The 12,375-nt window shown below is 35.7% G+C and overlaps 1 non-coding gene across 1 annotated transcript; it reads left to right on the top strand.

Annotated features, from left to right (window-relative positions):
- Positions 1 to 356: 356 nt before the first annotated feature.
- On the top strand, positions 357 to 463 carry LOC116633366. Its single transcript, XR_004299654.1, has one exon. It is a non-coding gene; the product is annotated as a U6 spliceosomal RNA (small nuclear RNA).
- Positions 464 to 12,375: the final 11,912 nt, after the last annotated feature.

The following is a 12,375-nucleotide window of genomic DNA, read 5'->3' as shown; positions in this document are numbered from 1 at the left end:
ATTAATGCCGATAGTGTAAACAGGTAAGACATTGGAAAAGTTAAGAATCGGGCGCCTGGGTGGCTTAGATGGTTAAACGTCTGCCTTTGGCTCAGGTCATGATCCCAGGTCCCGGGATCGAGTCCCGCATCAGGCTCCCTGCTAGGCGGGGAGCCTGCTTCTCCTTCTGCCTCTGCCTCTCTCTCTCTCTGTCTCTCTGACTCTCATGAATAAATAAATAAAAAACATTAAAAAAAAAAAAAAGAATAAAGCGCAGTAGGCCAATCTGGGGATCCAACAATGCCAAACCTCCAGAAATCTAATTATCACTTTCTTATATTCACGGCTATCACAAGGCAATAAAAATAAAGCCAGCAGTGCTTTCTTTGTCAGCATATATACTAAAACTGAAATGATACAAAAAAGATTACTGTAACCTTCATGCAAGGATGACATAGAAATTCTTAAAATGTTTCATATTTTTCTTATTTTTTTCAAAAAGGAATTCAAGAAGGATGAACCAGGAACTAATGGATTAATTACATACAGGGGCTAAGTGGGAACAGAGTGGAAGGGATTGTGGAGAGGGTGATGACTCTTTTCTGAATATATATTTATATGTAGTTTTGACATTGACTGAATCATGTTGTTTTATGTACTCAAAAAAATAAAATTTAAAGCAGAAGGAAAATAAAATCTCAAGTAACAGAAACATTATAATGTAACTATATCCCAAATTAAAAAAAAAAAAAGCATAACTACATTGAAGGGGAAAAACAGAACTAACCTGAATAACTTTGGAACACAATACTTTGACTATACACCCTGAGTCTGAAGCCAAAAAAAAAAAAAAAAAAAAACTATAAACAAATAATAGAACTCTAGTTAGATGGTCTATTTTTGATGGTAGTATGAGTTTACAATTCTGAAACTACCCTTCATGTATTGTAGGACTAAGCAAATGATTAAATATTTAGAGGATTAAATAAGCTAGATTTCTTACTGCTGGAGAAGGGAGTTACAAATATGGAAAGAAGAAGGTTAGAATGAATTCCATGGTGCTGAATTGCAATGAGAGTAGTTAGTATAAATTCATGAGTTTAAATGGATGGATGAATGGATGATAGATGATAGATGATAGATAGATGATTGATATAGATAGATAGATAGATAGATGATAGATAGATAGATAGATGATAGATGATAGATAGATAGATAGATAGATAGATAGATAGATAGATAGATAAAGAAAGGTGGATATAGCTATATTTATATTTTTTAGCCCTGCCTGTTGAGAACCCAGAAGGAAAGACACCAGCAGCAATGAACACATTCTAAATCCTGATCCTGGTTTTTAATATACCATCTCCCATTAAAAGGAACTGGCCTCATTGGAGATACAGCTGACTCTTTGTGTTGAGGCAGGAAAAGTAAAAAGTGAACCTGGAACATCTTGTAGTTCCAGAAAGTAAAACTGTACTTAAAAAAAAAATGATGGAGGTAAGCCAAAAAGGACATAGGTGCCAGTTTGAAGGGTTTCCACTCACTAAGTATGAAATAAATTGAGTATTCAAATAATGGTAGTAACAGAATATGCATAGGATAAAACGAAATCTATGAATCTATACTTCCATAAAAAACAAATGAATAGGTAAATTAACAGGAGAAGGAAACATGTTTCCTTATATTACAACTAGTAAATGGAGAGAAAATAACAGTTATAAAATTACCATTTGGCAATTATAGCTTGTCTAAATATAGCCAATTGTCCTTTAGAAAGCCTGATGAGGATAAACATCAAATTAGTGGCACCCAGATGGATAAGATAACAAGAGCTACTTGTTTAGCAGATAAATCAGCAGAGAATTGCTATGTGGTACAAGAGCATCGCTTCTGTGGTGATCTCAGAAATATGGGCTTATACTTCCATAACCGATACTTCTTCAGAACTTAATAACTTTTAATATGACATTGATCCCTTTGTCATTTTTTTATCAGATTACCTGAATGTCTCAAATTCCCTTTGCTTCCATAGCACCCCAAAATCATAAATCATGTGTCTACTATATGGTAAGTGTTTACCATTTTCCTTTTGCCAGTATGCAGACTCAACTCAAAATTATTAGTTTTGCCAGTTGGGAAAATAGAGCATTAGGCAATGGAGTTGATATGATGGCTGCACATTTCATGATGAATACTTGTCCTGCACAGGAAATATCTGCCATTTTCAAGAAAAAGCCATTTATAAACAACACTGAATCAGAATTCATTAAAGGAGTATTTGTAAGGGCAGTCCTGGACATACCTCCTGAGTTAGCTAAACAGTTATGTAATATTTCCCTTTATCCAGAAGGATTAAGATTTACACAATGTTAAATTGTGATATGAGAAGCAAAAAGTAGGATGACTTTGTAAGCAGTAGAATAAATGACAGAGAAATGATGAAAGTTGTCTAGAAGTAACAGAGACTGCACAATACCATGGCTGAAATTACAAAGGAGATTGTAAATGCCATATGGGCATAGCCAAAGAGTCATTTGCTACCATGGTAATGGAGATCACTAAACTTTAAAGCATTTACTGGCCTCACAAGGGCTATCTGTTCTCTGGCTAATACATTCTGCTGTTTCTGGTTAATGCTTCAAGGCAAAAAGGGGGAGGAAATCTCTTTAAAAAGCTGATTGGGTTTCAAAGAATGAACAAATTAAGTCTGAGTTTTTATTTATTTAGCTTTGGCTAAGTCATATTTGAAGCTGATTTCCATGAAATTTTCTAAACTCTAATAATGGGATTTTATTTTTTCCGTAATAATTATTTTTGCTTTAAGGAATTAGCAGGGTGCTTTCATGCTATCATGCAGCTGTTATCTAGAAAGGACACTGAACTGATGATTCTGTGCCAAAAAGAGATAGAACACTTTATGGTCAGCCCTTCTCTGGAGGAGCAGAATGATGAAAAGGAGGGACAATAAATCCTGACCTGACCACCCAGCCTGCTGACAGTAGTACAGACCTAATTGTTACTAAAGCAACTACTCAAGGTACCATGGTCCTGAAATGGGCAACTCACTTACACAACAACCACAACAAAACACTGTAGTATGGAAATGAGTACTTCTTGTACACAATAACAAATCACTTTCTAGAAAATCCCAAAACAGGCAGCTCAATACTTATGTAGGGCCTAACTAACCTGATCAGCCCAAATAGCACAGCAAATAGCACAGATACTTTGATTTCCTGACATGGGATAGGTGCTGTATCTCTCCCCCAAGCCTTCACCCTAGAGCTGAGCTTTTGCATTGGATTAGATTCCGTGCTTAACTCTCCATTTGGTCCAAGAATCTTTAATTTTGTTCTTTAACATAATAAAGAAAATAGCTTTGTGGAAGCTAAAATCAAACTAAAAGAAACATTTGTAATATATATCAGCAAATCTGCAATTTGTTGTGATTTCTTTTTTATTGTAAATAAATATATATTTTTGTACTCAATTTTATGTTCATAATTTTTAATTATTTTTCTTAGAGGTAGTCTCTAAAACTGAATAAACTTCAGGTCTCAGAAAACCTGGAGCAGTTGGCTATAATTCTGGTACATCTGAAAGTGATGGTTTGATGGGGTGCCTGGGTGGCTCAGATGGTTAAGCATCTTCCTCCTGCTCGGGTCATAATCCCAGGGTCCTGGGATTGAGTCCCTCATCGGCTCCTGGCTCAGCGGGGAGTCTTCTTCTCCTCTCCCTCTGCCTCTCCCTCTGCTCATGCTCTCTCTCTCTGTCTCCAATGAATAAATAAAATATTAAAAAAAATAGAAAATGATGGTTTGACATTGGTTTCCCATGGGTTCAAATATGGTGAGGATGTCTGGATTTATCTGTGAGAGCTTCCTCTGAGGACAACTTCTTAGAGCTGAATAGATAATATCTAGTCACATTCAATTGCTTCCACTTTATAGTCCTAGGAAACTTACCTGGACAAATTAATATATATGCCCTCTTTTTTTTAAAGATTTATTTATTTATTTATTTTAGAGGGGGTAGAGAGAGAGAGGGCATACATGCATGCAAGCTTGTGAGAGCAGGGTGAGGGGCAGAGGGAGAGGGAGAGAGAGAGAATCCCAAGCAGACTCCCTGCTGAGAGTGGAGCCTGACACAGGGCTTGATCCTAGGACAGCCATATCATGACCTGAGCTGAAATCAAGAGCTGGACTCTCAACTGACTGAGCCACCCAGGCACCCCTATGTCCTCTTTTTAAGAAAAAAATGTATACCTTAGTGTGCAGTCCCTTTTCATCTTGGCTACCAGACCTTCTCATAAAATGTAACTCTAATTAGTTTATCTCAAAGGTCTATTAATATTAATTCCTTTTATGCTACCTCTGTTTAACCTGAGTTATCTCATCTTATTTATATAATATTATAACCTATCAACCCATCTTCCTGAATGTTTGCAAAATTGAACTCCATAATAAATAAACATTCCTCCAAACCCAAAATAGAAGAAAGGAGTCACTAACTGTTCAGTTTTTATTTGCAGGTCAATATCAGAGTTACCTTGATAATTACCATACATCCACACATCCATCTTTGATAAATACATCTTAATGCCTACTATATATCAATTACCAACAAGTGAAGAGAATATTGTCCTAGCATTAGTCAAGAGATCAAGAGAACCTTCAGAAAGATATCCTTTTTAAAATCTATATCATCTGTAGAACACAACTTGGTGAGATTTGAACTATAACTTAACATTTCAACACAGAAAAAATCATCTTACATCCAAAAATCTTTTATCTGAATCCTAGGTGTGCCACTTAGGAAAACCATTTGATACCTGTATGTCTCCAGCTCTCCACTTGTAAAATGGGATGACAGTTCTCCTCTACCTGCTAGTAAAATTTCTGTGAAATTGTGATGCTGAAATATCTGAACAAGGGCTGAGCCAAGAGTGTAGTAGAGTTGACAATACATGGTTCCTCCTTATAATCTAGTGGGAAAGACAGAAATGCATAATGATAACTACCATGATGGAGGACTCTGCATAGTACAGTGGACTAATGTGTCTACATCTGCCTCTGGAATCTGTGAGGGTTAAGAGAAGTACCTTTGAGGGGAGACATGTAGTAAGAATTTAGCAGATCAAAAGGAAAGGCAGGGTATTCCAGGCAGAGGGAATCATTCTTGCAAAACATAGTGGTATGAGAATCTGTGACATGTTTGCAAAGTTATACATAGTTTGTAATTTGGGAAAGCATAAATGGAGAAAAGGTGAAGTAGAGCACAAATTAGGAAAGAAGAAGTAGAAGGTGATAGGAATGGATAGACAGACAAGGTGAGATCATAAAGAACCAACGTTGCACACTATGCAATAGTTTGGATCCCACCAGTTGGGCCATGGGACACCACTCAAAGGTCTGGAGGAAGAAAGGAATACAGATTTGCTTATTAGAAAGACCATTCTGACCCCAAAGAGGAGACCAAATTAAAGAAAGCAAGATTAGAATTAGGAAATGGGAAAATTTCTCTTCCAGATTTCCTAGCAGGTCCGATGACCACCTATCCTCTCTCCATGTATCAGGCAAAGTTTACTGCCAGATTCACCCCAACTCTTGCCTTCCAAGAACAGTACTGGCCTACTATTACTCTACCAGTGCTATGTATCTTCAATTATACCTTTCATCCCACTACAACATTAGGTTATAAGACAAACTAAACAAGTGTGACATAGGAAAAGGACATTGGTCTGATAAATTCACATATAACAATGATGGTATTAGTAGCTAACATTTACTGAGTGTAGCTAGGTGTGATATACTATGCTAAGCATTTTACATGCACCATCTACTTAATCTACAAAATAAATGTACAATTATAGTAATGATTATTGTCATGATTTTACAAAGGAGGGGGAAAGATTAGAGAAATTTCAAATCTGTCCAAGCTCACACACATAGTAAATATTTAAATTCAACCTCAAACCCAGGGTATCTGACACCAATACTCATACCCACCATCCCATATATGGGGCACAGAAATGACAAATGGACATTGCCCCAAGTATTTTGGTCTTAAAGAAAAGAAGTCTAGATCTGTTTTTTGGTTAATAAAGCCTGAGTGTCAAGGTAACATGCATTTTCTTCATTTTCCACCATTAACTGTGTAATTAGAAAAAAATTAGCAAAAATTTATTCATTTGCTAACTATGTTTATTCAAAACAAACATACTAGAAAACTGTATAGTATGCTACAATCTCAAAAATGCTTTCTTTTGGGGCACTTGGCTGGCTCAGTCGGTAGAGAGTGAGACTCTAGATCTCAGGGTTGTGAGCTCAAGCCCCACATTGAGTGTAGAGATTATTTAAAAACAAACAAACAAAAATCTTTTTAAAAATGCTCTCTTTTGATAGTGTAAAACTGATCACTGAGTCACACTACCATGAAATTTTATCAACAAAAAAGACACTGGCTTAGCTAATGGAATGAGAGAAAGGAAATGTGACTCAAAAAATCTAAAATTGTGAACACTCATGTTGATTTAGGAAAAGAATAAATGTTTCTTAGTATTTATTTATACCTCAATGGTTCCAAAATCAAGATCTTGGGATGTTTACAAAATTTTAGGCAAGAAGATAAAATCAATAAATGAGGAAAATGGGACAAAGAAAAGAGCATTTTTTCCAGCAGATTCTAATCCCTAGTTATCCCCTGTTTAGTTTAATATGAAAATGAAATTGCAGTCTCTAAGAATATACAAAGAGTAGTGGGTAGGATTCTAAGATGTTCATTCCATGATCCCCACTCTGGGTGTACATACCCTGTATAATCCTCTCCCCTTGATTATGGGCTAGACTGTGAATATGATGGATTTTATTCCTTTGATTAAGTGACATATTATGATAAAAATGAAGGGATTTTTCATATTAATTAAGATCACAAATTAGTTCATTTTGTGTAAAAAAAAAAAAGATTATTCTGTATTGAAATAGCAATGTGATGGGACAGAAGGCAGCCACACTTGTGGTGAACATAGCACAATGTATAAACTTGTCAGATCAGTAAGTTGTACACCTGAAACTAATGTAACATTGTGTGAACTATACTCAAATTAAAAAGAAAGAAAAACAAAAAAGAGATTATCTTTGATGGGCCTGACCTAATCAGGTGAGCCCTTTTTAAGGGACTAAGACCCTCCAGAAGGAAGAGATTTAAAGCATGATAAACTCTCTTACTGGCTTTGAAGTGGTAAGCCATGAGGTCCTACAAGAGCCACATAGCTAGTACCTGAGACCATCCCTTAAGAACTGAGAGTAGTTCCTGCCTAATAGCTAGTAAGAAACTGGGGACCTCAGTCCTACAGCTGCAAGGAACTGAGTTCAGCCAACAACAATGTGAGCATGGTAGAAGACTAGAGCCTCACACGGAACCAACCTCAGCCTGACCAACACCTTGACTGCTGCCTTTCAAGAGCCTGAGCAAAAAAACCCAGCCACCATGTGCCCAGACTTTTGACATACAAAACTGTAAGATAATAGACAAAAATTATTTTAAGCCACTATGTTGTAGGAATTTGTTATACAGCAATAGAAAACTAATACACTAAGGCAGGGGTATAACCCACCACATTCTAAACACATGAAAAACACTGGCCTCTGACACCAGTACCCAACAAAACACAGAACCAATTGCCCTCAGGTAATCCAGAGCAAACCATGCACATAGAAAAATATATATCTCTAAACAAATCTTACAGAATCTGAGATTTGCACTTTCACCAATGCAATAAAAAGACAATGCATCAAGATTGAAATGATATGAGTAAACAGCAGAGGTGAAATATGAATCACTTCAACAGCTCTTATAGCAAATCTACCTCCTGCCACCAGAAGCATTACTCTTGTTTCTTTCTTACTATGAACCTCAGATTTCTAAAGAATTAAGTCTCTGTCTCTAGAACTAGGTAAAGACTAGAACTCAAGCCTGCCTATTCTCTTTCCCTTTAGTATTCAGACTTAATCCACTTGGACTTGTCACAAGTTTATAAGGACCTATTTTCCCTGCTTTTCTCATACTGCAATGTCTTAGTATTGAGAATGAGGAAATTGCATGGTCATTGGGTAACAGAGCCAGAAAAATTAAATCCTATTCAGCTTTCTATCCCTGGAGCCCGTTATCTTCCTATCAACCATGTTTTTTTGTTTTTTTGTTTTTTAATGTTAAAAATCTATCAGTAAGAGGTGTTGAGAAATAGCATGTTTGTTCTACCCTCACTCTTTCTCTCCCCCAATACCACCTGTACCATACACACACACTTATTTAGATGATAATTTTGAGAAACAAGACTGAAGAAATGAAGTAATTATTTTCTAGTGGTATGAGAAATAGACTTATAGTCTGAATTTGGCCAATACAAAAATGTTCCATAACTAAAAATTTAGAAGGTAGTCCTTCAGCTACAAGCAATCTATTTGCCATTTCAGAAGCTGAAATACTGAAACTCAGCAGATGGATTACAGATGTGAATTGCTGCTGGGAGCACATACAGCAAAGAACATTTTGAAGCTATTTCATTCACTGAATAAGATCAATGCTGATCCCAGTGAAAACCAGGATTGTTAAAAGGTCTAGATTCCACAGGATAATTGGTTAGGAAACACAAAACCTATTCCTAAAATTATAGTAGTCCTCTAATTGTGAATTTGTTCATTAACAGATTACTATATATCTAAAAGAATGATTGGAATCTGCATCTCAGGACAACCTGGAATTATCCTAGAATCACAAAGGTGAAAGTGTGTGCAACCAAAAAAGCCAAATTCCTCGGCATACTGCAAGAACATTATGGGGATGTATTTATACGTAAATATAAACAGGACGTTATATCTATTTGTTTTCCATAGGAAACACCATTTTTAGCAATGTAGTGATGTGAAAAACCCAAATTATATAGAAACACCAGATTTTAAAACAGGAAAACCAAAAAATAGGCTAAAAGTGCTGTTTTATTTTATTATGAGAATATGAATTTTGGAATGCCTAGTAGGAAAGATGTAAGAAAGAGGAAAGAACAAAAGGAAGGAGGAAAGGGAGGAGGGAAGAAAAGGAGAAGGGGAGGGAGATAAAAGGGGGTTGGAGAAAGGAAAGAAAGGAAGAAATCAGGAAGGAAAGAGGAAATAAAGGAAGGAAGAAAAGGAGAACTGCCAGATAAAATTATTTTGCAACCCAAATCTGCTTCATTCATTCAACAAAGATGCATTATGAGATAGGCACTGCTTGTCACAAAGCAGCTGAGGACAAAATCCAGGGAGAATAAAAATATACACAAATAAATAATTACAGTGCAGTATGAAAAGGGTTATAATACAAGTTTGAGCATAGCTGTTAATTCTGCCTAGGGACTTAAGTTCACTTTCCACAGATGATATTTTATCTGGCCCTCAAAGGGCCAACTAAAACAGTATTTGCTAAGGTGGTGAAGGTGTCCAGGTATAAACTTAATACCTAAGAGAAATTCCAACTTTCTTAATTCTTTCCCTCTTAATAGTCAACTAACTAAGAGAAATTCCAACTTTCTTAATTCTTTCCCTCTTAACAGTCAACTAAGTCCACAGCCACCTCCAAAATTCATATGTCATATCTTGCCCCTACAAGTTGCCCTAGAGAATGACACATCTTTCTGGAAAGTAACTCCTTGGAAGATGCCACAGGACAAGGTGGAAACCTACTGACCTATGTCACACTGAAAAGATAAAGAGGCTTTGAGCCTCTTTGAGCAAGACACAAGAATTTGTTATTTTATGACAACTGGGACTATCTAAAGGAAGATATCAGGAAAGCCAAGTAGGTGTAAGACTACAAGGTGAACTGACAATCTTCTGAAAATGGTGTTTGGTAAAGATACCACACAGCAAAGGTTACACACACACAAGCTACACATAATTTTTTTTTAATTCAATGAGAAGATTAGAGATCATAGAGAAAAAATAATTAGTGAATTAGACTATAGATAAATAGAAATTATCCAAACTAAAGCATACAGAAAAAAATAAGACTGATGAAAAATAAACAGTTTCTAAAACTATAATTGGATTACATATATAAGGAGACCCACTCAGCATTTCTATTCAACATGATACAGGAAGTCTTAGCCAGTGGAGTAAGATGGGGACAAAAAGATATATAGCTTGCACAGGATTAAACACAACTCTTTATTTACAGATAACATGACTATATATGTCAAATGTTCATTTATATATTATCTATTGCTGCTTTTGTACTACCGCAGTAGCACTGAGTAGTTCTGACAGAGAGCAAATGACCTGTAAAGTCTAAAATATTTACTCTTTGACCCTATACAGAAAAAAAAATACTACCTCTGATGTAGAAAATTTTGAAGAACCTATAAATAAGCTATTAGAACTAATAAGTGAATAAAGTAAAATAGCATGATGCAAGAGCAATATTTTAAAAATCTATTTTATTTCTACATACTATCAACAATATGAAAATGAAATTTAAGAATACTGTTTATAAGGAAACAAAAAATATAATTTGGGGTAAATTTAAGAGAAAATGTGGAAGATCTGTACACTGAAAACCACAAAATATTGCTGAGAAATACTGCAGAAGACTTAAATAAATGGAGATATATAACATTTTAATATGAAAAAGTTGTCAGTTACCTCCAAATTGATCTATAGTTTCTTTTTTTTTTTTTTCTTTTTTAGAAAGAGAGAGAGAGAGAGAAGGAGAGCACAGGCGGGGGATGGGGGAGGAACGGGGTAGAGGGAGAAGCAGACTCCCCTCCAAGCAGGGAGCCCAACGATGTGGGGTTCAATCCCAGGACCCTGAGATGATGACCCGAGCCAAAAGCAGATGCTTAACCAACTGAGCCACCCAGGCACCCCTGATCTATAGTTTCAATGTAATCCCAATCAAAATCTGAGCAAGATTTTTTGGTAGATTGATTAGATGGTTTTAAAATATAGAAAAGCAATTTTTTGGTGGAGTCTTCCAGGTTTTCTACATAGAGTATTATGTTGTCTGCAAATAGTGAAAGGTTGACTTCCTCCTTGCTGATTTGGATGCCTTTTATTTCTTTTTGTTGTCTGATTGCTGTGCCTAGGACTTCCAGTACTATGCTAAATATTAATCGTGAGAGTGGACATCCTTGTCTTGTTCCTGACCATAGAGGAAAAGCCCTCAATTTTTCCCCATTAAGGATGATTTTAGCTGTACGGTTTCCATATGTGGCCTTTATGATGTTGAGGTATGTTCCTTCTATCCCTACTTTCTTGAGGATTTTACCCTAGAATAGCAAAAAAAAAAAAAAAAAAAAATGTTTTTTTCACATAGAACAAAGTTGGAAAACTTACACATCTGAGTATAAGATTACTATAAAGCTAGTAAATCAAGACAGTATGGTATTGGCATAAGAAAGACATAAGTATCAGTGGAACAGAATGGAGACTCCAGAAATAGATCCACACTCATATGGCCAATTGATATCTGACAGTGTTACAGTAATCTGATATGGAAAGATCAACTTTTCAAAAAAAAATGGTGGTGGGATAACTGAATACTCCTATGGAAAAAAATAATAACTTTGATCTTCATCTTACACCATTCATAAGAAATAATTCAAAAGCGATAGTAGACCTAAACATAAGAACTGAACTATAAAACTTCTAGAAGAAAATATGAGAGAAAATCTTTTTGATCTTGGATTAGACAAAAAATTCTTAGATAAGACAAGGAACCACAAAACACAAGAGAAAAATGGTATATTTGACTTTATCAAAATTAAAAACATGTGCTCTTTAAAGACACTGTTCTGAAAATGAAAAGACAAGCCACAGATTGAGAGAAAATATTTGCAAACTACATCAAAGAAAAGGACTTGATTCCAGAATAAAGAACTCAAACTCAAAAATAAAACAAACAATTGAATTAAAAAAATGGGACAAAAAAGATATAAAGAAAGTCGACAAGCACAAGATGTTCAACATCATGTCATTTAAAAAAATGCAAATTGAAACTATTATGAGGGGCGCCTGGGTGGCTCAGTCGTTAAGCGTCTGCCTTCGGCTCAGGTCATGATCCCAGGGTCCTGGGATCGAGCCCCGCATCGGGCTCCCTGCTCCGCGGGAAGCCTGCTTCTCCCTCTCCCACTCCCCCTGCTTGTGTTCCCTCTCTCGCTGTGTCTCTCTCTGTCAAAATAAATAAATAAAATCTTTTAAAAAAATAAAATAAAAAATAAAAAAAAGAAACTATTATGAGAGCATTACACACACACTGGAATGGCTAAAATTTTTAAAAACTGAGCAAACTAAGAGTTGATAAGAATGTGGAATATATTAGTTTGCTAGGGTTGCCATAACAAAGCACTACAAACTATGT

The sequence above is a fragment of the Phoca vitulina genome, unplaced genomic scaffold (genome assembly GCF_004348235.1).
Source record: "Phoca vitulina isolate PV1807 unplaced genomic scaffold, GSC_HSeal_1.0 scaffold7, whole genome shotgun sequence".
In the NCBI taxonomy this organism is placed as follows: Eukaryota; Metazoa; Chordata; class Mammalia; order Carnivora; family Phocidae; genus Phoca; species Phoca vitulina.
The sequence above is the reverse complement of the archived record's forward strand: the minus strand, read 5'-3'. Positions and strand labels throughout refer to the sequence as shown.